Source organism: Esox lucius, chromosome 13 (genome assembly GCF_011004845.1).
Source record: "Esox lucius isolate fEsoLuc1 chromosome 13, fEsoLuc1.pri, whole genome shotgun sequence".
In the NCBI taxonomy this organism is placed as follows: domain Eukaryota; kingdom Metazoa; phylum Chordata; class Actinopteri; order Esociformes; family Esocidae; genus Esox; species Esox lucius.
In genome coordinates, this window is record NC_047581.1 from 24,706 (window position 1) to 51,409 (window position 26,704).

General features: G+C 43.6%; 10 non-coding genes and 8 pseudogenes across 10 annotated transcripts; all 18 read right to left on the bottom strand.

Moving 5' to 3' along the window:
- Positions 1 to 12: 12 nt before the first annotated feature.
- On the bottom strand, positions 13 to 131 carry LOC117595465. The gene has a single exon (XR_004576752.1). It is a non-coding gene; the product is annotated as a 5S ribosomal RNA (ribosomal RNA).
- Positions 132 to 213: 82 nt separating this feature from the next.
- Positions 214 to 332, bottom strand: LOC117595464. The gene has a single exon (XR_004576751.1). It is a non-coding gene; the product is annotated as a 5S ribosomal RNA (ribosomal RNA).
- A 103-nt stretch (positions 333 to 435) lies between these two features.
- Positions 436 to 554, bottom strand: LOC114837376. The gene has a single exon (XR_003780893.2). It is a non-coding gene; the product is annotated as a 5S ribosomal RNA (ribosomal RNA).
- An 82-nt stretch (positions 555 to 636) lies between these two features.
- On the bottom strand, positions 637 to 755 carry LOC114837387. Its single transcript, XR_003780904.1, has one exon. It is a non-coding gene; the product is annotated as a 5S ribosomal RNA (ribosomal RNA).
- Positions 756 to 837: 82 nt separating this feature from the next.
- On the bottom strand, positions 838 to 956 carry LOC114837398. The gene has a single exon (XR_003780916.2). It is a non-coding gene; the product is annotated as a 5S ribosomal RNA (ribosomal RNA).
- Positions 957 to 1,059: 103 nt separating this feature from the next.
- Positions 1,060 to 1,178, bottom strand: LOC117595462. The gene has a single exon (XR_004576749.1). It is a non-coding gene; the product is annotated as a 5S ribosomal RNA (ribosomal RNA).
- An 82-nt stretch (positions 1,179 to 1,260) lies between these two features.
- LOC117595461 lies at positions 1,261 to 1,379 on the bottom strand. Its single transcript, XR_004576748.1, has one exon. It is a non-coding gene; the product is annotated as a 5S ribosomal RNA (ribosomal RNA).
- A 103-nt stretch (positions 1,380 to 1,482) lies between these two features.
- On the bottom strand, positions 1,483 to 1,601 carry LOC117595463. The gene has a single exon (XR_004576750.1). It is a non-coding gene; the product is annotated as a 5S ribosomal RNA (ribosomal RNA).
- Positions 1,602 to 1,683: 82 nt separating this feature from the next.
- LOC117595472 lies at positions 1,684 to 1,792 on the bottom strand (annotated as a pseudogene).
- Positions 1,793 to 1,895: 103 nt separating this feature from the next.
- Positions 1,896 to 2,004, bottom strand: LOC117595475 (annotated as a pseudogene).
- A 103-nt stretch (positions 2,005 to 2,107) lies between these two features.
- On the bottom strand, positions 2,108 to 2,226 carry LOC117595468. Its single transcript, XR_004576755.1, has one exon. It is a non-coding gene; the product is annotated as a 5S ribosomal RNA (ribosomal RNA).
- Positions 2,227 to 7,994: 5,768 nt separating this feature from the next.
- LOC114836960 lies at positions 7,995 to 8,113 on the bottom strand. The gene has a single exon (XR_003780518.2). It is a non-coding gene; the product is annotated as a 5S ribosomal RNA (ribosomal RNA).
- Positions 8,114 to 8,215: 102 nt separating this feature from the next.
- Positions 8,216 to 8,324, bottom strand: LOC114836962 (annotated as a pseudogene).
- Positions 8,325 to 8,427: 103 nt separating this feature from the next.
- LOC114836963 lies at positions 8,428 to 8,536 on the bottom strand (annotated as a pseudogene).
- A 103-nt stretch (positions 8,537 to 8,639) lies between these two features.
- LOC117595470 lies at positions 8,640 to 8,748 on the bottom strand (annotated as a pseudogene).
- A 103-nt stretch (positions 8,749 to 8,851) lies between these two features.
- LOC117595474 lies at positions 8,852 to 8,960 on the bottom strand (annotated as a pseudogene).
- A 103-nt stretch (positions 8,961 to 9,063) lies between these two features.
- LOC117595471 lies at positions 9,064 to 9,172 on the bottom strand (annotated as a pseudogene).
- A 103-nt stretch (positions 9,173 to 9,275) lies between these two features.
- On the bottom strand, positions 9,276 to 9,384 carry LOC117595469 (annotated as a pseudogene).
- Between the last annotated feature and the right edge of the window lie 17,320 nt (positions 9,385 to 26,704).

Sequence of the window (26,704 nt, forward strand, 5' to 3'; positions counted from 1 at the left end):
CTCAATCAAAAAGGCTTACAGCACCCGGTATTCCCAGGCAGTCCCCCATCCAAGTACTAACCGGGCCCGACCCTGCTTAGCTTCCGAGATCAGACGAGATCGGGTATGCTCAGGGAGGTGTGGCCGTAAGCCTATTGACAGTTTGAATTTGGGCCTTTTATAGAGTGTGTGGACATGTCCTAAAAGAATAATTGACAGGATTTTTTTCAAAAAGGCTTACAGCACCTGGTATTCCCAGGCGGTCTCCCATCCAAGTACTAACCGGGCCCGACCCTGCTTAGCTTCCGAGATCAGACTAGATCGGGCGTGCTCAGGGAGGTGTGGCCGTAAGCCTATTGACAGTTTGAATTTGGGCCTTTTATAGAGTGTGTGGACATGTCCTAAAAGAATGATTGACAGGATTTTTTTCCGAAATTAATTGACCTCAATCAAAAAGGCTTACAGCACCCGGTATTCCCAGGCGGTCTCCCGTCCAAGTACTAACCGGGCCCGACCCTGCTTAGCTTCCGAGATCAGACGAGATCGGGTATGCTCAGGGAGGTGTGGCCGTAAGCCTATTGACAGTTTGAATTTGGGCCTTTTATAGAGTGTGTGGACATGTCCTAAAAGAATGATTGACAGGATTTTTTTCAAAAAGGCTTACAGCACCTGGTATTCCCAGGCGGTCTCCCATCCAAGTACTAACCGGGCCCGACCCTGCTTAGCTTCCGAGATCAGACGAGATCGGGCGTGCTCAGGGAGGTGTGGCCGTAAGCCTATTGACAGTTTGAATTTGGGCCTTTAATAGAGTGTGTGGACATGTCCTAAAAGAATGATTGACAGGATTTTTTTCAAAAAGGCTTACAGCACCCGGTATTCCCAGGCGGTCTCCCATCCAAGTACTAACCGGGCCCGACCCTGCTTAGCCTCCGAGATCAGACGAGATCGGGCGTGCTCAGGGAGGTGTGGCCGTAAGCCTACTGACAGTTTGAATTTGGGCCTTTTATAGAGTGTGTGGACATGTCCTAAAAGAATGATTGACAGGATTTTTTTCCGAAATTAATTGACCTCAATCAAAAAGGCTTACAGCACCCGGTATTCCCAGGCGGTCTCCCATCCAAGTACTAACCGGGCCCGACCCTGCTTAGCTTCCGAGATCAGACGAGATCGGGTATGCTCAGGGAGGTGTGGCCGTAAGCCTATTGACAGTTTGAATTTGGGCCTTTTATAGAGTGTGTGGACATGTCCTAAAAGAATGATTGACAGGATTTTTTTCAAAAAGGCTTACAGCACCTGGTATTCCCAGGCGGTCTCCCATCCAAGTACTAACCGGGCCCGACCCTGCTTAGCTTCCGAGATCAGACGAGATCGGGCGTGCTCAGGGAGGTGTGGCCGTAAGCCTATTGACAGTTTGAATTTGGGCCTTTTATAGAGTGTGTGGACATGTCCTAAAAGAATGATTGACAGGATTTTTTTCCGAAATTAATTGACCTCAATCAAAAAGGCTTACAGCACCCGGTATTCCCAGGCGGTCTCCCATCTAAGTACTAACCGGGCCCGACCCTGCTTAGCTTCCGAGATCAGACGAGATCGGGTATGCTCAGGGAGGTGTGGCCGTAAGCCTATTGACAGTTTGAATTTGGGCCTTTTATAGAGTGTGTGGACATGTCGTAAAAGAATGATTGACAGGATTTTTTTCAAAAAGGCTTCCAGCACCTGGTATTCCCAGGCGGTCTCCCATCCAAGTACTAACCGGGCCCGACCCTGCTTAGCTACCGAGATCAGATGTGCTCAGGGAGGTGTGGCCATAAGCCTTTTGACAGTTTGAATTTGGGCCTTTTATAGAGTGTGTGGACATGTCCTAATAGAATGATTGACAGGATTTAAAAAAAAAATTAATTGACCTCAATCAAAAAGGCTTCCGGCACCTGGTAGTCTCCCATCCAAGTACTAACCTGGCCCGACCCTGCTTAGCTTCCGAGATCAGACGAGATCGGGCGTGCTCAGGGAGGTGTGGCCGTAGGCCTATTGACAGTTTGAATTTGGGCCTTTTATAGAGTGTATGGACATGTCCTAAAAGAATGATTGACAGGATTTTTTTCCAAAATTAATTGAGCTCAATCAAAAAGGCTTCCAGCACCTGGTATTCCCAGGCGGTCTCCCATCCAAGTACTAACCGGGCCCGACGCTGCTTAGCTACCGAGATCAGACGAGATCGGATGTGCTCAGGGAGGTGTGGCCGTAAGCCTTTTGACAGTTTGAATTTGGGCCTTTTATAGAGTGTGTGGACATGTCATAATAGAATGATTGACAGGATTTAAAAAAAAAATTAATTGACCTCAATTAAAAAGGCTTCCAGCACCTGGTATTCCCAGGCGGTCTCCCATCCAAGTACTAACCGGGCCCGACCCTGCTTAGCTTCCGAGATCAGGCGTGCTTTTTTTTTTTTTTTTTTTTTTTTATCTTTTATTATCAATAAATACAATGTACAATATTTACAACATCGTATACAGCAGTACTGGAAGGATCACATCAAACAACCAACATAAACCCCGCCCACCCCTCTATCCAATATAAATTAACAAAAACAAACACCTCCATGAAAAAGCAATGAAACCATTCATTTCCACCTTCAAAAATTATAAAGCAGAACCCCATCCTCCCCTCTTGATATCAAACTGGCCCCTTCGCACACAGCACCTTCAAAATCAAACAAATTACATTTATTCAACATTCTTACATGTGCCTTGAACAGAGATAGAAATATGCCCCACACCTCCATCTTCTTCTTCTCAAAGAATGCATAATTCCTCCTGCAATAAATAGCATATCTCACAAAACTCATTACAACATTTAGCAATCCCACATTCACCCCACCACATTTCCCAGATACACCAAATAAAACCAATTCCTCCCACTCAACCATCCCCAAAAATTCAACATTCCAATTTCTCCACACCATCCCTTTAACTTTATGAAAATACCCCCTCAACTCAGGACACTTAACAAACAGATGTAACAAATCTTCCGGCAATAGGCCACATACATCACACTCCCTGAAAATGTCATGATTAAACTGATGCATTACAACTTTTGTGTAAATCCTATTATGCCTAATCTTAAAATCAGTACTCTCACACTCTGTCCGATTCCCAGGCACATACAGGTTTTTCCAAATTACCCCAACCTCCTTTTCCGGAAACACCCGTCTCCACATCTCCTCGGCTGCAGGCCTGGCAGTCACCAACAACAGAGTGTACATTTGTTTCGTCTTGACACTTGAAAACGATACAGACTTGTCACCATTCCCAACACAAAGATTTGGAAAAACATAAAAATCCTCCCCCACACCATCCTCATTCACAATTACGACCCAGTCCTCTGGTAAACTAGTCTTCACCTTATTAAACAAATTCACAACAGTATCACCCCCAATATTGTCAGTCAAATCACCCACAATGTCCACAATTGCCTGATCCCTCAAAAAACCTGGTATCACCTCATAAGCAAAGTCTTTTACCATTCTCAGTCCTGCTCTCATAAACAATGAGCTATATAGCATCTTCCCCAAACATAAAACTTTCGGGTTCAGAAACACAGGCTGATTCATCACTAAATCTTTATGATCACACTTAAAGGAAATAAAAGAGAGAAACTCCCCCCAGGCTCTAAAAACTTCAGCATAAAAGGCAGGTATCTGATCATACATTGGCCTTTTCCACACCATTAAAAGACCACTTTCCTTGCAGCCGCCACAGTCATACAGATACTGTTTAAAGAATTCCCTCCATCCACACCCTCCCATCCCATATAAATATTTTTGCACTACCTTAATTCTAAACGCTTTCCTTTTGACATCCACATCGACCAACTTAAGACCTCCATCGTCATAACCAGCAGCCAGAGTGGCCCTCGCTATCCTTGCCCCCTTCCCTCTCCACAAGAAGTCAGATGTTAACACACGTATTTCTCCCAAAACCCAATCCGGCATCTCAATTACACCCAAGACATACATACATTTTGACATAATCAATGAGTTCACCACCACCACTCTCCCCTTTAAAGTAAGCGTTCTCAATTTCCAAAACGACAATGTCTGTTTCATCTTGTTGAGCACACCCGCCCATGTCCTTGCCGCAGCTTCTCTTTCGTCTACCCCAATAATCAACCCAAGCACTTTCACATAACCCTCCGCCCTTTTAAACAAATATTCTCCCCCCCTGTCGACAACCCCACCAACATACAACACCTCTGACTTCTCCACATTAACTTTAGCACCAGATGCCTTCCCAAATAATTCAAAACACTCCATAATCCTACGTATACTTCCCTCATCCTTCACAGTGCAAGTAATGTCATCTGCATACTGCTGTACCACACTGACGCCCCCTCCTGGCAATGAAACACCTTTTATTCTTGTGTCAGCCTTCAAAAGTGCTGCCAATGGCTCAACAGACAGACAAAATAAAGCAGCAGACAATGGGCACCCTTGTCTTACTGACCTTTCTAATGGGAAGACATCAGTAAGCAATCCATTACACTTAACCCGGCTCACCGCAGAGCCATACAAAAGTGAAATCCAGCCCACCAAACGATAACCAAAACCAAAAATACGAAGTGTTTGCAATAAAAATGAATGTTCCACCCTGTCAAAAGCTTTACTCAAATCCAGGTTAAGCACTATACCACCCCCAACAACCATATGACGGACAACATCCCTTATAGTACAGGTGATGTCCGCAATATCCCTACCAGGCACACCATATGCCTGTGTTTCAGAGACAATGCTCCCTAAAACCTTATTAATACGGTTAGCCAAGACCTTGGTTAAAATCTTATAATCTGTATTCAACAAACTCAACGGTCTATAATTTTCCAGCTTCTCTCTACTCCCTTTGTTCTTATACAAAATAGTCACTAAACCTGTAGCCAATGACTCTGGAACCATTTGTGACTGTTCCATGAACCTAAAAACATCCAACAACACAGGTGCCAAAATATCTATAAACTTTTGATAAAACTCACTAGTCAACCCATCTGAACCCGGACTCTTATTCTTATTACAGGTCAAGATGGCCCCCTTTATCTCCTCAACTGTCAATTCTGCATCACACATTTCCTGATCCGTAAGAGACAACCTAGCATCAATAAAACCTAACACCTCCTCACTACAGCCCTGATCACAACCCTCCTTTACATATAACCCACGATAAAAGCTCTCCACCGCATCTAGAACCCCCACCAAATCAGTGACACGCCCCCCTTCCTCATTTACCAGAGCCTCAATATAAGCTCTACCCTGCCGTCTCTTTTCTAAACCCAAGAAAAACCCAGTGCTCCTTTCTCCTTCCAAAGCATATTGCACACGACTCCTCACAACTGCCCCCATACATTCACGTTTTTCAAAATCACGCACAGCAGCTTGAGCCGCTACAAAGCCCACCACATCATACCCCATTTTTTCCACCTTTTCTAGCTCAATATTCAGCCGTTTATACAATCCATCCCGCTCCCTCCTTAAAGCATAATTCCTCCTTTTTGCATAATTAATACTCAGTCCCTTAATTTCCACTTTTAACCCTTCCCACCATAAGCCAATATTAACCCGCTTACTATCACTCTCCATTCCCTTTTTTATACAATCAGAGATCATATCTACATATGCCTCTTCTTCCAACAACCCAGCATTCAAACACCACACACCCCCTCCTCTAGTAGGCACCCTAGGACCCAACAAAAAACCTAGAGCGGCATGATCACTCAGAAAATTAAAATCATACCTAATCTCATGAATATATTGCACCACAGTCTCTACTGACAAACAATAATCAATGCGGCTCTGCTTAAGATCATTTAAAACTACCTGCCTCCTAGAGAACGCTCTCACCCCTGGATACATACCCCGCCACACATCAATCAAACCTCGTTTCTTCATGACCCCTAATATAACTCCTCTAGACTTATCTGGTCGTAACAATGCACTCCTCTGTGTGTCCAGTTTGGTCAGCCGGACATTGAAATCCCCCAATAAAAGACAATTACCCCTACAGTGTTGTTCAAGAGACCCAAAAAACACAGCTCGATCAACCTCATCATTTGGTGCATATACATTCAATAAAGTGTATTCTACACCTAAAAGATCAAATTTTATAATTAGAAGCCTCCCCTCCTCATCCGAATACACTTGTCTAACATTCTGCACCCCATCCCTCTTAATCAAAATAGCAACCCCACATGACCTCTTCCCGCCATTATTATAATACATCAAATCTGTCCACCTCTTCCTCACTCCATCCATCATATTCTCAGTCCAATGTGTCTCTTGAAGGCATAAAATATCAGACTTAAACAGACTCACAGTCTGCTCAAATCTGTCCAATCCTCTTAAGCCATTCATGTTGACAGACAAAACACTCACCATGATTGTGAAGAAGCCGGAAATGATGGCCATCATCTTGACTTTTTCTTCATCTTCACCATTATCTGCCTCCTTTTCTTCATTCCTTGCCTCACTCTCTGCACTTCTCCAGATGACACATCCCCCACGGAATCCTTCCTCTTCGTAGAGTCGCCCTTCACTCCCATATCCTCAGGACTAGTACCAGGGCAAGAATCCTCTTGAATAGCACCACCAACACCTGCAGACAGACCCAAAAACAACCCCCCCCCCTCACCCACCGGCACATTCCCATCCACAAGAACACCATCCAAGCCCTCCACAACCCGGCTAGGCCCAGCACCATCTCCATCCACCGCATCCAGTTCTCCGCCCTCTTCCCCTTCCTGGTCATCTCGATCCACACCTTCCATTCCATCCTCCTTCTCCACTTCTTCGTTCTCCACCTCCTCCACGCTCTCTTCAGAATCCCCCTCTTCATTCTCCACTTCATCCTCCTCCACCACACAATGCTCAACGTCAACTCCTCCTGGAGGTCCAGTACAAGTGCAATGAACCCCCCTCCCCCCACATTCGTGGCAAGGTCTTATTGCTTTCCCGACACACTCCCTTGCATAATGGCCCTGGTCCCCGCACCTCAGGCACAAAAAATCAGGACACTCCCGGACAACGTGTCCAGGCTGCATACATACACGGCACACCTTCACTTGTCGGTCATGTAACACACGAAAATATTCTGTCCCCTCCATTGTCTCAAATTTTGTAGAATATGGGAGAGACCGCACCTTGTCCGTAAACCGGACTCTGCAAAAACGGGTGCCATCTGCAATATCCGTATCAGGCCAATTTCGTCTCTTAATAGGGGAAACCGCCGACACTCCCCAACCATGTAGCTTGGCCAAAATGAGGTCATCACCAATGTAAACAGGCAGATTCATGAATGACACTATCATTTCATCTGATGTAATATCCCTTGCCATGACTGTACACGATTTTATCTTCAGGCCATCCAAAAGTCTCTGCTTCCCATGAACATGTGACATTGTGACTTCATACTTCTGATTGCCTTTAAACCTACATCCAATCACTGTGCCACACGCCTCCTTTATCCCACGTAACAACTCCATAATTGATAATTTCTCGTCCCCTGTTATATCCACAGCCACAGTGCAGGCCTTATCATAGGACTTCACCTCTTTCGGGCGTCGTCCAGGGGCTGATCTTCCACATTCCATATCCGTCATCAATATCCTTGCAGAAGTCAGGTCAGCCATTCAAATCCGTCCAGGAAACAAAGGAAAAGGAACCTGAACAGTCCCCCAAATGGCCTAAGCCGCCGGGGCACAAAACTATATTAATCCCAAAGTTCCTTCAAACCTCAGAAAAAAGATAGAAAAAAAACCCCAGGGAAAAAGAACTCCCAAACAGAAACAACTCTCAAACAACAGTTAGCAGCACAAGCTAGCACAGGCCTCTCTCAAACACGGGCGTGCTCAGGGAGGTGTGGCCGTAAGCCTATTGACAGTTTGAATTTGGGCCTTTTATAGAGTGTGTGGACATGTCCTAAAAGAATGATTGACAGGATTTTTTTCCAAAATGAATTGACCTCAATCAAAAAGGCTTACAGCACCTGGTATTCCCAGGCGGTCTCCCATCCAAGTACTAACCGGGCCCGACGCTGCTTAGCTACCGAGATCAGACGAGATCGGATGTGCTCAGGGAGGTGTGGCCGTAAGCCTTTTGACAGTTTGAATTTGGGCCTTTTATAGAGTGTGTGGACATGTCCTAATAGAATGATTGACAGGATTTAAAAAAAAATTAATTGACCTCAATCAAAAAGGCTTCCAGCACCTGGTATTCCCAGGCGGTCTCCCATCCAAGTACTAACCGGGCCCGACGCTGCTTAGCTTCCGAGATCAGGCGTGCTCAGGGAGGTGTGGCCGTAAGCCTATTGACAGTTTGAATTTGGGCCTTTTATAGAGTGTGTGGACATGTCCTAAAAGAATGATTGACAGGATTTTTTTCCAAAATTAATTGACCTCAATCAAAAAGGCTTACAGCACCTGGTATTCCCAGGCGGTCTCCCATCCAAGTACTAACCGGGCCCGACCCTGCTTAGCTTCCGAGATCAGACGTGCTCAATGAGGTGTGGCCGTAAGCCTATTGACAGTTTGAATTTGGGCCTTTTATAGAGTGTGTGGACATGTCCTAAAAGAATGATTGACAGGATTTTTTTCCAAAATTAATTGACCTCAATCAAAAAGGCTTACAGCACCTGGTATTCCCAGGCGGTCTCCCATCCAAGTACTAACCGGGCCCGACGCTGCTTAGCTTCCGAGATCAGGCGTGCTCAGGGAGGTGTGGCCGTAAGCCTATTGACAGTTTGAATTTGGGCCTTTTATAGAGTGTGTGGACATGTCCTAAAAGAATGATTGACAGGATTTTTTTCCAAAATTAATTGACCTCAATCAAAAAGGCTTACAGCACCCGGTATTCCCAGGCGGTCTCCCATCCAAGTACTAACCGGGCCCGACCCTGCTTAGCTTCCGAGATCAGACGTGCTCAATGAGGTGTGGCCGTAAGCCTATTGACAGTTTGAATTTGGGCCTTTTATAGAGTGTGTGGACATGTCCTAAAAGAATGATTGACAGGATTTTTTTCCAAAATGAATTGACCTCAATCAAAAAGGCTTACAGCACCTGGTATTCCCAGGCGGTCTCCCATCCAAGTACTAACCGGGCCCGACCCTGCTTAGCTTCCGAGATCAGACGTGCTCAATGAGGTGTGGCCGTAAGCCTATTGACAGTTTGAATTTGGGCCTTTTATAGAGTGTGTGGACATGTCCTAAAAGAATGATTGACAGGATTTTTTTCCAAAATTAATTGAGCTCAATCAAAAAGGCTTCCAGCACCTGGTATTCCCAGGCGGTCTCCCATCCAAGTACTAACCAGGCCCGACCCTGCTTAGCTTCCGAGATCAGACGCGCTCAGGGAGGTGTGGCCGGAAGCCTATTGACAGTTTGAATTTGGGCCTTTTATAGAGTGTGTGGACATGTCCTAAAAGAATGATTGACCGGATTTATTTTTTAAATGATTTGACCTCAATGAAAAAGGCTTACAGCACCTGGTATTCCCAGGCGGTCTCCCATCCAAGTACTAACTGGGCCGACCCTGCTTAGCTTCCGAGATCCGACGAGATCAGGCGTGCTTTTTTTATCTTTTATTATCAAAAATGCACAAGGTACAATATTTACAATTCAAAATTACACAAGAACACAGAACCACACAAAGATACTTACAATACCATACATCATTCCAATACCAACATTCCAATACCAACATCATTTATACAGCAAATCAACACCTTTACACCCACTGAGAACTTTCTGTACAAATCGTCACAACAACCATAATCTAAAAGTTATCAACAGGCATCCACAGTCAAACTCACGACCATTAACCCCACCAATCATCTCAAAACACCTCACACAGTCTTTAACCTCCTCACTCACATTTCCCAACATCACTACACACAAATAGCTAATATAAACAAATTCACTCCATCTCCAACCCCTCTTCCTCTAGCACACACTGTCTATGATATAACCTCTCCCAATCTCTCTCTGTCCCCCCCCGGCGTACATAATCCATTAAAGTCAAATCGCACTCACCCCTCCTAACAGCATCAACAAAACCGTACCAAAAAAGCCCCTTTGCCTTATTGTCCTCTACATAGTCCAGCCCCACCCTTTCCCTCTCTTCCAACCTCACCCCTAGCACTGCACTCCTCTCAATAACAACTTTGTCCCTTCCCCTCACCCCCCCCCACCTATACAGTCAGAGATCATACCTACATATGCCTCTTCTTCCTACAACCCAGCATTCAAACACCACACACCCCCTCCTCTAGTACCCAACAAAAAACCTAGAGCGGCATGATCACTCAGAAAATTAAAATCATACCTAATCTCATAAATATATTGCACCACAACTACTACTACTACTACTGACAAACAATAATCAATGCAGCTCTGCTTAAGATCATTTAAAACTACCTGCCTCCTAGAGAATGCTCTCACCCCTGGATACATACCCTGCCACACATCAATCAAACCTCGTTTCTTCATGACCCCTAATATAACTCCTCTAGACTTATCTGGTCGTAACAATGTGTGTCCAGTTTGGTCAGCCGGACATTGAAATCCCCCAATAAAAGACAATTTCCCCTACAGTGTTGTTCAAGAGACCCAAAAAACACAGCTCGATCAACCTCATCATTTGGCGCACAGACATTCAATAAAGTGTATTCTACACCTAAAAGATCAAATTTAATAATTAGAAGCCCCCCCACCTCATCTGAATACACTTGTCTAACATTCTGCACCCCATCCCTCTTAATCAAAATAGCAACCCCACATGACCTCCTCCCGCCATTATTATAATACATCAAATCCTCTTCCTCACTCCATCCATCATATTCTCAGTCCAATGTGTCTCTTGAAGGCATAGAATATCAGACTTAAACAGACTCACAGTTTGCTCAAATCTGTCCAATCCTCTTAAGCCATTCATGTTGACAGACAAAACACTCACCATGATTGCGAAGAGGCCGGAAATGATGGCCATCATCTTGACTTTTTCTTCATCCTCACCATTATCTGCCTCCTTTTCTTCATTCTTTGCCTCACTCTCTGCACTTCTCCAGATGACACATCCCCCACGGAATCCTTCCTCTTCGTAGAGTCGCCCTTCACTCCCATATCCTCAGGACTAGTACCAGGGCAAAAATCCTCTCGAATAGCACCACCAACACCTGCAGACAGACCCAAAAACAACCCCCCCCCCCCCCTCACCCACCGGCACATTCCCATCCACAAGAACACCATCCAAGCCCTCCACAACCCGGCTAGGCCCAGCACCATCTCCATCCACCGCATCCAGTTCACCGCCCTCTTCCCCTTCCTGGTCATCTCGATCCACACCTTCCATTCCATCCTCCTTCTCCACTTCTTCGTTCTCCACCTCCTCCACGCTCTCTTCAGAATCCCCCTCTTCATTCTCCACTTCATCCTCCTCCACCACACAATGCTCAACGTCAACTCCTCCTGGAGGTCTAGTACAAGTGCAATGAACCCCCCTCCCCCCACATTCGTGGCAAGGTCTTACGGCTTTCCCGACATACATACACGGCACACCTTCACCTGTCGGTCATGTAACACATGAAAATATTCTGTCCCCTCCATTGTCTCAAATTTTGTAGAATATGGGAGAGACCGCACCTTGTCCGTAGACCGGACTCTGCAAAAACGGGTGCCATCTGCAATATCCGTATCAGGCCAATTTCGTCTCTTAATAGGTGAAACCGCCGACACTCCCCAACCATGTAGTTTGGCCAAAATGAGGTCATCACCGATGTAAACAGGCAGATTCATGAATGACACTATCATTTCATCTGATGTAATATCCCTTGCCATGACTGTACACGATTTTATCTTCAGGCCATCCAAAAGTCTCTCCTTCCCATGAACATGTGACATCGTGACTTCATACTTCTGATTGCCTTTAAAACTACATCCTATCACTGTGCCACACGGCTCCTTTATCCTACGTAACAACTCCATAATTGATAATTTCTCGTCCCCTGTTATGATAAGTCCAGCCACAGTGCAGGACTTATCATAGGACTTCACCTTTTTTGGGCATTGACCAGGGGCTGATCTTCCACGTTCCATATCTGTCATCAATATACTTGCAGAGGTCAGGTCAGCCATTCAAATCCGTCCAGTAAACAAAGGTAAGCATTTACCTTTAAAACCAAAACGATTGAGGTCACTTGGGTGAAGATAACCTGTTATGCTCTGGCCAAGGTATCTGCAAGAAAACATGAACAAAACCGGATTGTTAACGTTAGGAATATACAGTAGCTATGCTGTGGGGGGGAACATTATCAGCCAAATGTGGAACAGTGAAATTGTTAAAAATAAAATGTATTCACCGAGTGTTGTGATTCAAGTGAACACAGAATTTTCCTCAAACATAAAAAGTACAGCAGTTCAGAGAATTAGAAATAATAATCGCCTTAAATCCAGTACAGTAACAACACAGCACAAAAATTGCTAGCCACAGTGTGCACTGTAACAAAGGCAAAACAGCATGTTCTAGTTAACACTTACTAGCCACTCTAGCTACTGGACTAGCAGCATACTTGTTCAGGCAAACAAAATAATTTAAACAACATATATACATCGTTATTTTTGTAAGAAAACACTAAAAGTTAAACTTAGTCTTTCTAGATGTAAAGTTTTTGCTACCTATTATAGCTTGTTAAAATTCTACATGTACTAACAACATTGCGTAAACAAGGCTACTTTAGCTAGTTAGGCAAGAACAAAGATGACTACACATTTTAAATATATAAACTAAAAACAATGTAAACATAATGTAAACATAATATTGCGTTACACAAAAAGGAAACATGTACTTACTTAAACGATGGTAGTCGATGACTTTGCTAGCTAGCAAACTGCAGGCTGTAACTCGCGATTGAGCGACGAAATGATGCGAATGTGTGTCCAAACCAACATGGCCGGTCGATTTTGAGAGTAGCCTCGTATTTAAAAGCGTCTTGCCGCCGGACGACCGCGGTCCTTTAGACCGAGGCAACCGCCAGAGAAAATGAAGCAGTCAAGAAATCTCGCAAGAAATGGGAGTGATGTATTCGGCAGCAAACGTTTCATCCCCGCCAGCAGGACGCACCTATAGCCAACAGCTTAGGGCCGGCGGCAAAAAGAAGCCGTGCGAAAAAATTTTGCTATCTGGGATACTGCTTATAAAATAACGCTAATGAAGCCTTGAATGTCCATCACTAGTTATCGTCACCTATATTGATAGATACTGTATCAATGTCATTCACAAATGGCTAATTAGCTGTCAAAACAGCCAGTGGCGAAATTCCTACAGTTCAGAGATACATTTTGGGGTGGATTGAAACGTTACTCAGTTTAACGCTAGTTAATAGTGACTATTAACAAAATATTCAAACTTGGCGTGATGTTAATGAGTGAATTACGTTATTGTGACATGGCACCGGTTAAGAATTTGCGTGTATCAGAATCTCTGAAGAAGGATGAGGCTTCAGTCCGAATGAAAATTTAACACAAAGATTTATTAATAGGAAAGTCAGAATACATGAAATACGCTGCAGCGGTCAAATACTTTTAACCCTCAAGCTTCCACAAATATTCGCCCCGAATGAAGATTAACCATTGGTTTTGTTTCTCCCACCACAGGGGCGGTTAATTTTCACTCTTGTGAGTAAAACCAATCCTTATTGGCTCTTCGTTGGCATGGTGACATGTTGGACGAATCTCTTTGTTTTCGCTGTCCAATGATAGAAGAGCATGCTCTAAATTCTTCCCCTTTGGGGTTATTTTCGGTCACAGATCAACAGGTTCTTGCATACAGATGTGAAATCTTAATCAAGGTTACAGTAATTTACATTCTATTGTCCTAACCTAGACTAGAACATCAGGGGGTTGGAGACAGCAGGTTTCTTCCTGCTGTATAGGCGGAAGTTTCATTTGTATGTTAATGGTTGGGTTTTAATCCTGTCTCTCTGACTGAGCCAGGTGTAAAGTCTGAGTGAGTGTGGCTGAGTGTAAGACAAAAGACAGTCTTTACCTATTCTTCCCAGAGATAAGGTGTGAGAATTTCAACAGTATGATGGAGTTTTAAACCTTGGAAGTTATACCTGGCTGCAACATACAATTTAATAAAACAAAAACATAAAAATACATGGTTATTGTGAGGTTTTCTCATCACTCCCAGTCCAACTCCTCCCCGCCACGCTCCGCACCTGCCACCGTTTCACTTCCCAACGCGCATGAACGCACCCAACACTCCAGATCCCAATCACCGGAATATTGAACACCTGTGCCCTGTTAACCCCTCTATTTAGCCCGTGCTCTACCTCCCCTCCAGTGTGAGGTATTGTTCTCAGTGGACCTGCCAAGCCTTCTATCGCGCTCTCGCATTACTTTGTTGATTCCCAGCCTGTTGTGTTCTCTACCCTCCTGTCCCGTCCTCTCTCCTCGTTACAGAACCCTGCGTCTTGACCTGTTCGTCTGCCCCGTTGTGTCTCTCCCTGCCTAACCCTGCCTGTGTTGTTACCTGTACGGACTGCCTTCCCGGAACACCGACCTCCCTGCCTGCCCCTGGATATCCTTACCGTCTCTCCCAGCCTGTGCTGTAGCCTCCGCGGATTGATCCCCCGGCTTCCTGACCTGCTTGCCTGCTTCTCGGTTTCGCGTCCCTGCTCATCCCTGCCTGTGCCTTCGCCTTCAAGGACTGATATTCTGGTTACCGACTCTCTGCCTGTCTTTATCGTTTGTGTGCTAGCCTACTCCCTTGTGCGACGTACAATAAATCTACAATTGCACTTCTGCAATTGGACCCTCACTCCTCTGGTCCTGGTGTTCACTACAGTTATTAAATCAGCATTATTTAAACTTCATTTATCTCAACACACCCGATAACTACATTGTGAGAGTTAAAAAGAATATATAAGCAAAAATATAGCCAGGGGAAAAAAAGTTAATATTTTTAATAAAATTATACATTTTACAGTTTAAAAGAGTGTACTGTAAACTAGCAGCAATCTGGGTGTCACGTCCTGGCTGTGCCCCTAGCCATCTCTGCGCTGGGCTCGGGGCATAGCCAGGACAGGACTATGCCCCGACAGGACAGGACTTTTTTTTGGTTTCCCCAATTGGAGGCAGGTGTTGATTATTGCCTCCAATTGGGGACCCTATTTAAGTTCAGTTTGTTGGCCAGGTTGGTGTGGTTCATTTTGGTTTGCATGTTTTCAGTTAAACCCACGTCACTGGTTGCTGCCTTTTGTTTTGTTTGAGTTTTGTTTTCATTAAAAGATGGATTATCTCCAATAGCTCTACTCTGCGCCTGTGTCCTTCTCCTCCCACGACCGTGACACTGGGTATTAACCAAGTATTGATTATAGATATGGCAAGTAAGGCAGTAATATACATAACAATGTAAACTAGCAGCAATTTGGTAGAATTATTGAATATTATAGATACATATGAGTGTAATAAGTTAATGAATAGTGAGAACCAAGAAGAAAAATATATAAACAGAAAAAATATAGCAAGAAGAGAAAGCAATAATATACATTATACTGTACACTAGCAGCAATATTGGTGGTGGTTTTGAAATTATAGATAGGCCTATTGCAAGTATGGCACTAATATACATAACAATGTAAACTAGCAGCAATTTTTGAGTGGCTTCAGTTTAATATTTTGCAGGCTCATTCATTGACCGTAACATGCTATAACAGTATTGGGCTTGTTTTTGGGCTTAGCTGCGGTTGCTTGTTTGACTCACGAGAGTTGGCAACACTGGCCCTGTCCCTCTTTCCCCGGAAGGGGAGTTGACCATGGATGGTTCCGCAGGTTGTGAGCCATATTGTATTCGGGATCAATGGTGACTGTGTATAAGCCTGAATGGTGTGTGCGTGTGCTTGTATGCGTTGACTAAGGGAATTGTGTATTAAAATGGTATTCATTGAAAGGGGAAACCAGGATTGGTAGGCCAAAGGCAAAACCCCTTCAAATATTGCACATAATAAACAAGGATCAACCCCCTTTCAACCCCCATCCTCTCTCACCCTGGAAAGTGGCCTTTGGGGCAGATATAGTTTTAATAATTTGCTTTTTTGGTGTCTCCTAGGGTTAGATCTGGGACTTTTTCTAATCTGTATAAAATGTGGGGTTTTAACAGTCAGTGAATAGTGAACACAATGGGTTTGATACTGACTGATACATCAGTGCCTACAGTGAAAGATGTCTTAGGTTGTCCGTGATATTAAAACATCCTTATAAGGGCATTTGTTTAAAAAGGCTTGTGTGTGTGTGTATGTTGACTAGGGATTCTGGAGATAAATGATTTCTCAGGAAAGAGTTGTAGGACAAGAGTGGATGGTTGAAGGGGACCCAGTGTTTCAGGAGTGAGTGTTTTGACCATATGTTTAAAAATGTGTGTGTGTGTTTTAGTTTTATTAATAATTAGCTTATTAGATCCTCCTAGGATGTGTTTCAAGATCTTTGACCTGTATGGATCTGTATAAAACATTTTAAAAGTGACTGAATAGTGAACACATCAGAAAGAGAACAATAATGGCTTTCTAATATTTTTGTTGGCCTGCATAAGCGGAGTGCCCAAGAAGAGCGAATGTCTCTTACTGAGTGAGTGACTGCCTGACCTTGTTAAATAGTGTAGTGGTTAGAGAAGCAACATAGCTCTGTTGTCTGGGGCTAAATGCCCCTGGTAGGGTCTCCCAAGGCAAACAGGTCCTAGGCGACGGGTCAGACTAAGAGCGGTTCAAAACCCCCTTAATGATGAGTATAATTTTGAGGTCCGTGACGTCGCCCGGTATGGCGCAGCCGGGGCCCCACCCTGGAGCCAGGCCCGGTGTTGGGGCTCATACGCGAGTCCCTGGTGGCCGGGCCTTTCCCCATGGGGCCCGGCCGGGCTCAGCCCGAAGGTGCGACGTGGGGCCGCCTTCCTGTGGGCTCACCACCCACAGGAGGGAACATAAGGGGCCGGTGCAGAGAGGATCGGGCGGCAGTCGATCTCTGGACACGGAAACTAGCTCTAGGGACGTGGAACGTCACCTCGCTGGCGGGGAAGGAGCCTGAGATCGTGTGTGAGGTTGAGAGGTTCCGACTAGAAGTAGTCGGGATCACCTCTACGCACGGCTTGGGCTCTGGAACCACACTCCTTGAGAGAGGATGGACTCTTCACCACTCTGGAGTTGCTCATGGTGAGAGGTGGCGGGCTGGTGTGGGTTTGCTTATAGCTCCCCAGCTCTGCCGCCATGTGTTGGAGTTTACCCCAGTGAAAGAGAGGGTCGTTTCCCTGCGCCTACGGGTCGGGGATAGGTCTCTCACTGTTGTTTGTGCCTACGGGCCGAACGGCAGGGCAGAGTACCAGACCTTCTTGGAGTCTCTGGGAGGGGTGCTGGAAATTCACCCAGTCCGTCTGCGGATAGACATCTTTCCTTCGTCTGGGAGAGCACAGCACTCGAAGGCGAGGTGCCCAACACCTGGTCCGCGATCCTCCACAGAACCGAGGCCTCCCCAGAATTTTTTTAGGGGGGGGCTATGGGGGTGCCCGAGAAGGGTCGTGACGGCACCCCCTCTACGTCCGGTGCCTCCTCGCCCCAGTGCGGGTTGGCCAGGCTGTAGGCTGGCTATTAGGCACGCACCACTTCCTGCTCCGCGGCCTTCTGCCGCCCCTGTCCCTGCGCCACGGCGCCGACTGTTCCCTGCTGCCCAGGAGCTGCAGCCAGCGCCCCCTGCTGCACAGAAGCGGCAGCCAGCGCCCCCTACCGCCTTGGAGCAGCAGCCAGCGTCCCCCTGCTGCCCGGGAGTTGCAGCCAGCGTCCCCCTGCTGTCCCCCTGCAGCCAACCCTCCGCCGGCTACCGACCCTCCATCGGCTCTCCCGGCTCCTGATCCCCCGTCGGCTCTCCCGGCTCCTGATCCCCCGTCGGCTCTCCCGGCTCCTGATCCCCCGCCGGCTCTGCCTCCCCGGCCTGTCCCGACGGCTCCGCCGCCCTGGTTAGTTTCGGCTGTTCCGCCCCCCTGTGCCGATGGGGGTTCTGCGCTGCCCCGCCACTCCTCCCTTGGGCTGGGGTTTGTCTTGGCCCGTCCGGTGGCCGGGCCTTTGGGGGGGGGTACTGTCACGGTTAGGTGATCAGCAGCGCCACCGTTCCGTGCACCTTCAGTTCCCATATCACACGAACACTGTCACATGTTTCCCAGACTGTCACGTTTCCAATCTTTCACACCAGGTCCCAATTGACATAATTTGTATGTGTTTAAATGTTTCCCCTCTGCTTCCCACATTGTGGATCATTGTTGCTGTTATTGTCTGTTCGTGTATCTGGGAGTGTTGCTTGTATGTACTGTTTGAACATTACTTGTTAAAACGCGTTGTCGCACACTTTTGTTTCATTCAGTCTTTAGTCATCGAAATGCCTGCGCCTGGTTCCTTACCCAACTAACCCTAACCCTAATAAACATACAAATCCATACAGGACACAGATCTTGAAACACATCCTAGGAGGAACTAATCAGCTAATTATTACACAGAGAAATTGGGGTGGGCTAAGCCAGTGAGTTTCTTTTTTTTTTTCATTCACAGGCCGCTAGGGTGTGTATAGGTCTACATTGTCTTTTATTCCTAAAATAATAACACCTTAGAAAAGTATCTTATATGAAGCACAATGTGCTTGTTGGTAACAAGCACATTGTTACCAACATGACAGACTAAAAAGATTAAATACGCAAATTTGTTGTTGGCTTAGATATTTTTGATTTAATTATCAGTTTGATGAAATATATGATCTATTTATGAACTTAGCAAATATTACCTGAAAAGGTAAAGTCCTTAAAGTTATTCAATTAATATATAGTGACATTAAAACTAGCTAGAACATGAGGCACCTCTATTATACCACCCTGCTAAACTCCAAGTAAAACTATACTGTTGAGATTACCAAGGTTTTTCCCTGAATTTCAGAGTTCCCAAAGTTTTCAGCTAAAATAGCACCATTGAATTAAAAGAGCTATTTGTCTGTATTTCTAAAGCATACTCAATCAATTTCATGATTATGATTATTATTTTGCTATAATTTATACTCTTTCATCCAGCCCACCACCATTTTTATAGAGATGTATGGTGGTTAAATACTTTTTATTTTTATTTTAAAAATGTAGGGCCTATGGATATTTTTTAGATAAGATGCAAATCATGAAATTTTACTTGTGCAACAGACCAGACATCATCATGTATTATCAAAGTGATCAGTCTTTTTTCCTCTTCACCAGTACACATGAAAGGTAGCTAAAACTTTATAGTAAACACTTAAGAGAAAATTGTGATTAGTCATTTGTAACACAAACAAAAAGGAAATAAAACGTTATTGAACAAAATAGTAAGGTGGCCAATAATAGGACACAGTGGCTGTGATGTTTTTGGGTTAATTCAATAGTGACTGTTGCCCCTAGTGGGCGCTCCAGGCTGATTGTTGTTGTGTGCAGAAGCTGTCAAGAAATAAAGAAGAAAAATAAGCTAGTTGGTTCTCCTTTATTCACCATGTGATCCATTTGTTCCTAAAAGCCAGTAAATATAATCAGTGTTATACTAGCATATTTATGCAGATGTGGCCAATAATGGGGAGGGGGGGGGTAATTTATTTTCACATCTCTAACCAACTAACTCAAAATAAGTATATTTCCACTGACATTTCAGAAATAATAATTAATTACATGCTATTTAGCATTTGTATGTCTCTAATAATCACAAATAATGTACATCTTGATCAAATAATAGAAGAAAATATATTTCAAAACGGGGTTAGGGTTAGGCTATGCCGATAATAGGGGGTTCAACGTTATTCATTCAATTACTAAATAATATCAATCCCATATAGAAATGATTACTGCTAAAAGTACTACTCTGTCAAGTGCAAATATATATGCCAGTTAGCCTATAAAAAACAGAGTTTTTTTTTGAGAGTGAATAGGTTACAAAAATAACCTATTCAGGGGTTCTGATGGGGTTGATATCAACGCCAGTCCATAGGTCCAAACAGAGAGGAGTTTTGGGAAAATACAATCACTTAAATTACGAGTCTGGTCCTATGCACTGGCACTGAAAATAAACAATTTCAATGCAAGAACTCCTGGGACAGACCCACAAAGATGGATTAGCGTCATGCTGGCAACATTGGAGATTCTGTAGCAACAATAAGACTTCCGGTTTTCGGATTTTGCCTTCAAAATAGAAGTCTGCGGTAAAATGCGATTTTAATAATATTAAATGTATCTATTTTGACACTTTGCTTAGTGTATATTGTAAAAATGTACTCTAGGAAATGTTCAGGAGACTGTAGAATAATTATATGCAAATAAATCAAGGGGCACTATGTATTTGCAATTGTTGCTGGTGTTTAACTCCGCCCACCCCATTGGCCACAATGCAACTCAATGGATATGAAATACATATTGGCCTATAAAAAAAAAACTATTCTACACGCCGCAGTGAATGTATTGTAGGAAATGTTCAGGAGACTCTATAGAATGATTATCTGCAAAGAAATCAAGGGGCACTCTGTATTTGCAATTGTTGCTGGTGTTTTACTCCGCCCACCCCATTGGCCACAATGCAACTCAATGGATATGAAATACATATTGGCCTATAAAAAAAAAACTATTCTACACGCCGCGGTGAATGTATTGTAGGAAATGTCAAGGAAGGTGGATAGAGTAATTATATGCAAAGAAATCAAGGGGCACTCTGTATTTGCAATTGTTGCTGGTGTTTTACTCCGCCCACCCCATTGGCCACAATGCAACTCAATGGATATGAAATACATATTGGCCTATAAAAAAAAAACTATTCTACACGCCGCAGTGAATGTATTGTAGGAAATGTTCAGGAGACTCTATAGAATGATTATCTGCAAAGAAATCAAGGGGCACTCTGTATTTGCAATTGTTGCTGGTGTTTTACTCCGCCCACCCCATTGGCCACAATGCAACTCAATGGATATGAAATACATATTGGCCTATAAAAAAAAAACTATTCTACACGCCGCAGTGAATGTATTGTAGGAAATGTTCAGGAGACTCTATAGAATGATTATCTGCAAAGAAATCAAGGGGCACTCTGTATTTGCAATTGTTGCTGGTGTTTTACTGCGCTCCATTGGCCACGTTCCAAATTGCTGAATAGCCTTTAGATCCATTATTCCTTTTGTTAATGGAGGTGATTATCACCACTTGGTGATTACTTAACAATTCAGCCAATGATCTCATGTAGTTGTCAATTACTTATATTAACTGGCCATTAGCCTGCTGTATCACCTTTAGAGATGTAGATATCTGTAATAATATAAAATTAATGTTTAATGTGTGAATGTGATACTGAAAAGAAAGTATGCAAACATAACCTTTCTCTGTAAGAAGTTTTGTTCCAGTTTTAAGCTCCATCAGAACAGTACAAAATGTTTTTACTACTGAAAACAGCAACATGTAATTACAGTGGGGGAAAAAAGTATTTAGTCAGCCACCAATTGTGCAAGTTTTCCCACTTAAAAATATGAGAGAGGCCTGTAATTTTCATCATAGGTATACTTCAACTATGAGAGACAGAATGAGAAAAAGAAATCCAGAAAATCACATTTTAGGATTTTTTATGAAATTATTGGTAAATTCCTTTACCAAAAATATGTTTTTGGTCTCCTACGAACAAGCAAGATTTCTGGCTCTCACAGACCTGTAACTTCTTTAAGAGGCTTCTCTGTCCTCCACTCGTTACCTGTATTAATGGCACTTGTTTGAACTTGTTATCAGTATAAAAGACACCTGTCCGCAACCTCAAACAGTCACACTCCAAACTCCACTATGGCCAAGACCAAAGAGCGTTCAAAGGACACCAGAAACAAAATTGTAGACCTGCACCAGGCTGGGAAGACTGAATCTGCAATAGGTATGCAGCTTGGTGTGAGGAAATCAACTGTGGGAGCAATTATAAGAAAATGTAAGACATACAAGACGACTGATAATCTCCCTCAATCCGGGGCTCCACGCAAGATCTCACCCCGTGGGGTCAAAATGATCACAAGAACGGTGAGCAAAAATCCCAGAACCACACGGGGGGACCTAGTGAATGACCTGCAGAGAGCTGGGACCAAAGTAAAAAAGGCTACCATCAGTAACACTACGCCGCCAGGGACTCAAATCCTGCAGTGCCAGATGGGTCCCCCTGCTTAAGCCAATACATGTCCAAGCCCGTCTGAGGTTTGCTAGAGAGCATGTGGATGATCAAGAAGAGGATTGGGAGAATGTCATATGGTCAGATGAAACCAAATTATAACTTTTTGGTAAAAACTCAACTCGTGTTTGGAAAAGAAAGAATGCTGAGTTGCATCCAAAGAACACCATACCTACTGTGAAGCATGGGGGTGGAAACATCATGCTTTGGAGCTGTTTTTCTGCAAAGGGCCCAGGACGACTGATCCGTGTAAAGGAAAGAATGAATGGGGCCATGTATCGTGAGATTTTGAGTGAAAACCTCCTTCCATCTGCAAGGGCATTGATGATGAAACATGGCTGGGTCTTTCAGCATGACAATGATCCCAAACACACCGCCCGGGCAACGAAGGAGTGGTTTCGTAAGAAGCATTTCAAGGTCCTGGAGTGGCCTAGCCAGTCACCAGATCTCAACCCCATAGAAAGTCTTTGGAGGGAGTTGAAAGTCTGTGTTGTCCAGCGACTATAAAATGAACTTGTGCTATAGTTATCCCAATCATCTTTTCAGTTGCCAGGTAGCATCGCGTCCACAAATCTCTCATTTGATAGGCCTGTAATATATAACCAGGTTAGTAGGACCAACCCCATTTGCAGACAGTCCTTGTTTGGACTCTGCATGGATCAGCTTACATTTGTTCTGAATCACTGTTAAAACATTTTAAGAGGCTTTGTTTCTTCATCAGGTTGGCAATTTCTTCTCAGTTTGTTGGTTTTGCTGTTTGATTCATGTTGGTATGCATATGTTGTTAATTTCATTTGCCTGAGCAAAATTCTGATTGATTGAAGGATTCTTATAGCCAAATGTAGAGACAGAAAATCAATACACACAGATTCTCCTTATTGGCTTATTTAGATTATTTACAATAAAACTCTTAAAAAGTATTCATAGCAATACTCCCAGTGAGGTCTTTAAAGCACCATGGACATCTCTATGTTAACAAATTTATAGCATATGTCTGCCCTGAATGTTGGTCGCGTAGGGCCAAAACCCAAGTCTTCATTCTCACATTACTGACTTATTTTGACCGGGGATACCATCTGAGTACAGTTGAGTTGGTCTGAGTGCTAAATTCCTCTAAGAAACAAAACAGAAAAGTGTTTTGCCCTTCCAGGACCAACATTTTGCAGTCCTGTAATATATTTGTCTCCAAGCAAATGTTCTCGTTCTAGACAGCCGGAAATACTGCAAAGAATTGGCCACATTTGTAATACAATGCCCATCCTAAGCATCATAAACTCTAAGACAGCCAAGACGGAAGGAGATCAACTTGGGTAGAAAGTTGAGTAACTGGTTTGATTAACTATATGTACTGTGTACCCTATCCTGTTATCATTTAGTACATCATCTTTTATATTGCATGTTGTTTGATGTAAGTTTGGAGTTGTAATGCTCCATATTAGTTGTATTTAGATAAAACCTAACAGCCCACATTCAGAATTTACTATGAAGGTTTTAGGATGTGCACATATTTTCAAATAAATATAAATATATTTTTAAAAAAATTAATTCTTGGGATAAATCTCTAACTTTCTTTCCTTATAATTTGTCCTGGTCATTGGTAATTCTCATCTCCGTGCCTTAGTGGATAACATTGTCCCCATGCCAAATCAGATTGATTCCACTGGTCGATCTACCATGGCTTTTGGCTTCATGTCCACTCCTGGAGCAAGAGTTTCACATCTGATGGCAGATGTTCGTGGGGAGGTGTTACCCAGAGGCCTCGTCCCAGTCATAGTATGTCTGATAATTCCTGGTAACAACCTTGAAGCCAGCCCATCCATCTCCCAGGCAATTACCAAGAACTGCTGGCCCTGGAGTGTGAAACCCAAGCATGGGATCTGGATGTGACTTACGGATTGGAGACGTCCAGGGCCTTCCAGGCCCTATGAGCAGTGGCTAAAAAGATTCATTTGAGCAATGATTTTGAGACGCCAATTACGGCTACCCTGATCAAGGACATTTTGTTTAAGGAAATACAGGTAATTGATACAACTAGACCTTGTTGTGCTGGGTTTCAAACTCCTCTTTGCAGATCTTCTCCAAGTCATTAAGGTTTCGAGGCTGACATTTGGCAACTCAAACCTTCAGCTCCTTTCACAGATTTTCTATGGGATTAAGGTCTGGAGACTGGCTAGGTCACTCCAGGACCTTAATGTGCTTCTTCTTGAGCCACTCCTTTGTTGCCTTGGCCATGTGTTTTGGGTAATTGTTAGGCTGGAATACCCAGCCAAGACCCATTTTCAATGCCCTGGCTGAGAGAAGGAGGTTCTCACCCATGATTTGACGGTACATGGCCCCATCCATCATCCCTTTGATGCGGTGAAGTTGGCCAGTCCCCTTAGCAGAAAAACACCCCCAAAACATAAGGTTTCCACCTCCATGTTTGATGATGTGGATGGTGTTTTGGGGTCATTGGCAACATTCCTCCTCCTCCAAACACGGCAAGTTGAGTTGATGCCAAAGAGCTCGATTTTGGTCTGATCTGACCACAACACTTTCACCCAGTTCTCCTCTGAATCATTCAGATGTTCAATGGCACACTTCAGACAGGCCTGTACATATGCTTTCTTGCGCAGGGGGACCTTGGGGTCACTGCAGGATTTCAGTTCTACGCGGCGTAGTGTGTTACCAATTGTTTTCTTGGTGACTATGGTCCCAGCTGCCTTGAGATCATTGACAAGATCCTCCCGTGTAGTTCTGGGCTGATTCCTCACTGTTCTCCTGATCATTGCAACTCCACGAAGTAAGATCTTGCATGGAGCCCTAGACAGAGGGAGATTGACAGTTCTTTTGTGTTTCTTCCATTTGCAAATAATCGCACCAACTGTTGTCACCTTCCCCACCAAGCTGCTTGGTGATGGTCTTGTAGCCCATTCCAGCCTTGTGTAGGTCTACATTCTTGTCCCTGACATCCTTGGACAGCTCTTTGGTCTTGGCCATGGTGGAGATTTTGGAATCTGATTGATTGATTGCTTCTGTGGACAGGTGTCTTTTGTAGAAAATCAGCAGGGGATGAAATATTTTTTTTCATCACTGTACTATACAAGCCTTCATACGTCTCAATTAAAACATGTTTCTTTCAATATAAGGACAAATACATATTTTTTTTACAAATTAAGCTAAGGCTGGAATGTAGTTGCAATAACATATATCCTTCTAATAAGTTGACTTATTCTAGTACGTAATAGTTGGATATTGGTTATGATTTGACTCTGTTTTAAAAATTCTTTTGCTGATCTAAAAGGTATAAAACTGTAAATGGTCTTTTGGACTCACCTACATCTCTAAAGGTGGTACAACGGGCTAATGACCAGATAATATATGTCGTTGACAACAACATTAGATTGTTGGCTGAATTGTTAGGTAATCACCAAGTGGTGATAATCACCTCCATTAACAAAAGGAATAATGGATCTAAAGGCTATTCGGCAATTTGGAATGTGGCCAAACACAAACACAATAGGGTAAAACACCAGCAACAATTGCAAATACAGAGTGCCCCTTGATTTCTTTGCAGATAATCATTCTATAGAGTCTCCTGAACATTTCCTACAATACATTCACTGCGGCGTGTAGAATAGTTTTTTTTTTATAGGCCAATATGTATTTCATATCCATTGAGTTGCATTGTGGCCAATGGGGTGGGCGGAGTAAAACACCAGCAACAATTGCAAATACAGAGTGCCCCTTGATTTCTTTGCAGATAATCATTCTATAGAGTCTCCTGAACATTTCCTACAATACATTCACTGCGGCGTGTAGAATAGTTTTTTTTTTATAGGCCAATATGTAATTCATATCCATTGAGTTGCATTGTGGCCAATGGGGTGGGCGGAGTAAAACACCAGCAACAATTGCAAATACAGAGTGCCCCTTGATTTCTTTGCAGATAATCATTCTATAGAGTCTCCTGAACATTTCCTACAATACATTCACTGCGGCGTATAGAATAGTTTTTTCTGTATGAGCCAATATGTATTTCATATCCATTAAGTTACATTGTGGAAAAAGAGGGTGTGGAAATATTGTGTTGCTAGATGTAGCACACTGTTCCCCATGATTAGACAGGTTTGTCTTACTCTACACATTCTCCTGGACATTTCCTACACTGCTTTCTCTGTGGAATATTCAATAGTTTATTAGTTATGAGGCAATATGTATTCCATATTCTGTCATTGGCATTGTCTGTATTTTACCCTTGGAAGGTGTTTTAACACCCACTAACACCCACTTTTTATCGAAATTACTCTTAAATATGATCATATTTGAATTGTTGTCAATGTTTTGAGAGGTACATGTTCTCAAACAATTAATAAACTCAATTTATCTCAGCTTTTAAGAAATTCGTTGGTCTCTTTTATTTTGAAAAATTCCAGATTTTCGTGACCCGGAAGTGTTTCTTTAATGTTGCTCACAAGACGTAGATCAAAG